Source organism: Elephantulus edwardii, unplaced genomic scaffold, assembly GCF_000299155.1.
Source record: "Elephantulus edwardii isolate Elephantulus edwardi_28Jun2011 unplaced genomic scaffold, EleEdw1.0 scaffold00085, whole genome shotgun sequence".
Classification (NCBI taxonomy): Eukaryota; Metazoa; Chordata; class Mammalia; order Macroscelidea; family Macroscelididae; genus Elephantulus; species Elephantulus edwardii.
In genome coordinates this window covers 134,139-139,724 of record NW_006399835.1, presented here as the reverse complement: position 1 = coordinate 139,724, position 5,586 = coordinate 134,139, and positions in this window count along the sequence as shown.

The window sequence follows — 5,586 nt, the reverse complement described above, 5'->3', positions numbered from 1 at the left end:
ATGCCCAAAGTATGTGAGACAGAGTTTTAAAATCCTTGCCTCCAAGGAGCAGCCTGATTTTACCCTCTCCAGGACAGACCTATTTGTTTTCTTGACAGTCCATGGTATTTTCAAGATTCTTCTGCAGTACTACAACTCAAAGGCAATGATTCTTCTTCTGTAATTCTTAGTCATTGTTCAGCTCTCTGATGCATAGCATCAGAAGACTATGGCCTGGATCAGGTGCACCTTAGTCTCTAGATTGACACTGTTGCTTTTTGGAACTCTGGAAAAGTCCCTGTCAGCAGATTTACCTCATGCAATTAATCTTTTTATTTCCTGACTGTGTGGATTGTGGAGCCAAGCAAGCTATGATTGTTCACCACCTCAATCTCTTCTCCATCTATCATGGTGCTGCCAATTGGCCTAGTGGTGAGAATCTTTGTGTTCTTGATGTTGAGCTTCAATCCATATTGAAGACTACAGTTCTTGACCATCTGCAACAAGCACTTCAGATCTTCAGCAAGCACGGTTGTGTCATCTACATAACATAGCTTGTTGATGAGTCTTTCTTCAATCCTGATGCCACATGCCTCCTCATAAAGCCTGGCTTCCCGAATGAACTGTTCTACATATCCATTGAAAAAGTATGGAGACAGGATGCATTTCTGATGCACTCCTTTCCTGATTTAGATCTATGAAGTGTATCCTTCTGAAGCTAATTTTGAACTATTCTTGTCTATCTGACACTAACCAGTGTATGAGAACTAAAGGCCTCACAAGTGTAGAAGCCACACAATACTTGCTATACCACTTTACAAACTGCCAGGAACAGCTATTTACTGACATAATAAGGTCAGTGATAGTTGAGATTTTGCTTCTAGGGAATATTCATCACAAAATGTCTTTTCTTACATCTATAAGATTTTTTTAAAGCTTTATATTGGTTCTAGACACTTTTCTAAGTGGCCACTACATCTCACATCAGAACTTTGAAGAGTTTTTAGGACTAGAACTCTTCTGGAAAAATGTAGCAGAAGTGTTAGCTAGCAGTGTCAGAAATGTGCTTGTTAACAGACCTGTGAATTTCTGGAGGATGTTAAATTCAGTGCTGATTTAGTAAATTCAGCCTTTTAAAATATTTTTGAAAATGCTGCCAAACTGCATATTCAAGATTGTTCACTAAACCTTTGTTCTAATAAACTCAACCTATGAGTTGAGTCTGTGTCATCATGACCCCACTATTGAAGCTTCTGAGACTGTACATCTTTATGTAGGAGGCTGCCCTTCAATCTTCTGCTGACCATTTCGTGAATTTGAATGACTAACCTTCTGCTGACCATTTGGTGAATTTGAATGACTAACCTTGTAGCCTTTTGGTTAGCAGTCTCATAAATTATGCAGTACAAACAAAAATAAGACCAACCCCCCTCCGTCTCCCTGGAGAGAACTCATCAATCATGGTCTGGGTAAATGAGATACAAGGTATTCATACTATGTCATACAAACAGTTTAAATAATATCAGCTATCTGTGCTAAGATAGCACAAGGTTCGGATCTGTTGTTCATAGGCTCCCTATGAGTCATTGCTGACTTGATAGCACCTAATAATAGCAGCAACGGTGGATAAGGAGTTGTGCTGCCAACCCATTTGCAAGTGGTATGACTCTGCCAGCTGCTTCTTTGAAGAAAGATGGGTGGTTTTCTCCCATGTGACCTATAGCCTCTGAAAAACCACTGGAAGGTCAGCTATTAGTTGGTTCCAATTCTACAGCAATGACTTTGACTTTTCATATATGCGTATGTGAAAAACGAAATAATGGCCATTGAGTATATTGCAACTCAAACTCATAGTGATCCCATAGGGCAGACGAGGACTCCTTTACAGGATTTCCAAAGCTGTAATCTTTTCCAATGCAGATTCCTGCATCTTTCTCTGGAGCATCGAATAATAGGTTCAGCCATTAATATTTGGCTAGCATCTAAGCACTTAGACCATTGTGCCAGTATGTCTCCAGATATGAAAAAGGAAAGGTGTCAAACAACGTGCATACCACACAGACATTTGTGATTATGCCATGTGTGAAGAATAATGTTTTGTGGTTTGGGTTTTGTGTGTGTGTGTGTGTGTGTGTGTGTCTCATTTTTAAAATACTGTTAGCATTTCTTTCTTTTTAGTAGCGCTGGAAGAAAAGTAAATAATTTTTGCTGGAAACCTAAACTTAGTTAAATGTTTATTGTAGTTATGGTGGTGTTAAATACCGTAGAGTAAATTCTGATACTGTTTTATTACTTTACAAAATAATTTTCACAACTCTGTGAAATAAATACCTTCACTATTTCTCTTTTTCAGAAGAGGAAACTCAGATGCAACAATTTTAATACAAGTCCTACAAAATTATACAGTTACTGAGTCAGAGCATGTCTTTGTACTCCTAAAGAGTGTTTTCAGAGTTTTATTAGTGCCTCAAAACTTACTCTTAATATTGATATTGAGACAAATAGTACTGAGATATTGATCACTTCTATCTTGTAGCAAACCCTCTGTTACTTGTGTTTGTACATGCTATGTAACATCAAAGTGGCTTTCTTTTTATTCACCAGAATAATCTTTTGATCTTACCCCATCTTCCTTAGATATTAGACCCATGTCTGGAGACATTTTTGGTTGTCACAGTGGGATGAGATGGGATGGGGAAGGGTTGCTACTGGCATGTTGCAGACAATAGGCCAGGAGTGATACTCAAAATTCTGTATTGTACAGGACAGCTCTCATCAACAAATAATTGTCCAGCCCAAAGTGTCAAGGGTACCAACATAGTGAAACCAATGTTTACATGAGAATAAGAAGGCCCTTTAATAACTGAACTTGGCTGAAAAGTACAAGTGTATTAATTTAAAGCTAACAAATGTTGAGAAAAAGGAAGTTTTGCTCCACCTGGCACTGAATATTCCTCAAATGTTGTCAAGGATGGAAAGAACTTTATGGAGTATTCATCCATACATTGAAACTTGGTTGCAAATTAGAGCTTCTCATTTGCTACAATGACTGAGCAAAGGTAACTCTGTGAATGAGTTTGTTTAAAAATTTCTTAAATACATATTAAGGAAGTGACAAAGAGTGGCCGTAGTAAATATTTAAACATGATTCATTGCCATCAAGTCAGAACTGACTGATAGCTGACCCTCCAGAAGGTTTTCAGAAGCTTATAAATCACAGGAGAAATTTGCCCATCTTTCTTCCTCAGAGTTGGTGGTGGATTCCAGCTGTCTGAGAAGGGCCACCATAGCAATTAGCAGCACAACTCCCTACAGACTTTGTCAACAGAGCTCACTAAATATATAAAAGAATAATTGCAAATACCACAGAGATGCTACCCTGCTTTAATGGGAAGATGTTACCACAGCTTTGAAAAGGAAATTTTTACAACTTAAAACAAAACAAACCAACCTCCCCCTTACTTTTTTATTTCAGTAGAAAAGTAGGGAGAAGGCAGCTGGTAGCCCTGAAAAAACAGTGAAGGAAACACTTTACTGTCTATCAAGATAAAACAATCATATGTTGGTTACAATCCATAAAACAGACTTCAGATAAAATCACTTTTGTTGGTGAAGAAAAATGGGCTGTGAATTGACACAAAATTTTTTTGCTTACTCTGAGATCAGCCTTTTTTAGCACCAAAGTAGGCTCCTGGTAAATTTCCATTTTCTGAAAATTGCTCATCCTACTTGTCAAAAGTCTATTGTAATAAGTTCACCCCAGAAAAAAGATAGCCTCCTTTACACACCTATCAACCCTGGCTTTCAAGGCTTCCTTCTGCCTCTTCCAGAAGCATCTTTTAAGAGTACAGTGGTAACATTTCAGGAGGGCTGCTTCCTGTCGGTTGCTAGGCACCAGCGCCTTCCTCCCCACCAGAGCCTGTAAAGTGCTGCCGCTGCGGGTAGTGCGTGTCACAGGCTTCTGCAGAGCTCCTGGGAAGTGATGGGGCTAGAGGTTCGCTCTCCTGGAAAACCTTTCGTCACAGACCATCCTCTCAGGTTGTATTTTTAAACAGGATAACATGGAAAGCCATTTGCTTTTCTCTTAACTGGAGATCCAAATGTTTTCTGGTTTATTGTTTGGTTATTTTCCCCACCCTTTTCCTTTTCACGTTAAGCCCGGTAACCCCTCAAGAGGCCTCCTACCCCTTCTTCCTCTTTGCCAAAGGATTTTTTTTTTCTCTCCTTGGTCGATCTATATTGCTCCCTCTCTCTCTTAACCCCCCTTGCCTCACTGACCTGTGCAAGCAGCTACCTTTTTAGAGGGGAAGGTATTCCTGCTGAGCTTTACTTTCTGGAAATGTGGGATTGTTTTGTCTAGAAAACGCAATCATTTGTATGCTCTGTAAGAATTTCTTGACTATTTTTGTTTTTTATTAAAATTACTCATGAGGTTTATGGAAACCATAAAGTAAAAATATTTTTATCACAATTCAAAGTTACCAAAGTGCGTGACGTTTTCTATACATATTTATTAAAAAGATGTGGGAGATTAGATCGAGTGTGAAAAAAATAACAAAGCTTTTCCCACTGTCTACTGCGTTATTGGGTGTAAGTCATATCTTTTGTCTAAATTCGAACAAAATGAAATTTGAGATTGGTATATAATTTTGCTGATTTTTTTAAAAAAGAATATAAAATAATTTATTGGGGAGAATTGAATTCTGTATATATGAGATATAATACTGATAGCAAGAAATGTTTTGTCAGGAATGAGAAATCAGGAAATCTTTCTCTGGCCCTCGCTCTTTTTCTGTGTGTATGTGGGTGTGGGTGTGGGTGTGGGTGGAGAGATTACAGCATTTGTATTTTGACTAAGGAGATATATCAATTAACATTGAATTGCTGTAGAATTAGCTTAGATTTGGAAGATATCCTGGGGAATTTAGAACTGGTAATGTGAGATATAGAATGTTGGTAATCTTATTAGGAAAGAGCTCTGGTGGCCTAGTGGTAAGAAGCTACACTGCAATCCAAAGGTTGCTGGTTCAAATCCACAGTTGCTCTGCCAAAGGACAGACATTCTCCTCCTTTATGATTTACCACCTCTGAAAATCCCCTGGATGGTCAGGTATGGGTCAGTTCCCACTTGATTGCACACAACAAGATTAGGAACATTACTTTGGAGATGATGCCAATAGGACATTTTAATGTCTCTACAGTATAATATGAATCAATTCCTTCTCTTTCTAAACTCACTGATTTAAAAATACTTGGAACTCAAGGGTTAAAAAGATTCAGCTCCACAATTACGTCATCTCTCTGTGTTAAATTAGGGAGTCCTGATGGGCTAGTGGTTAAGGAGTTTCACTGCCAACACAAAGGTTTGTCAGCTTGGGTTGGTCACCAACTTCTCTGCAGGAGAAAGATGGACAATTTCCCATCATGCAATTTATAGCCTTTGAAGACCATCTAGAGGGTCTATATCTTGGTTTCTATTCAATGGGACATAACAACAACATATGCCATGGACTGGCAGGAAAACAAACAGATTCATCTTGGAGAGGATTAAACCAAGCTACTCCTTGGAGGCAAGGATTCTGGGGCTTCGTCTGACATACTTTGGAC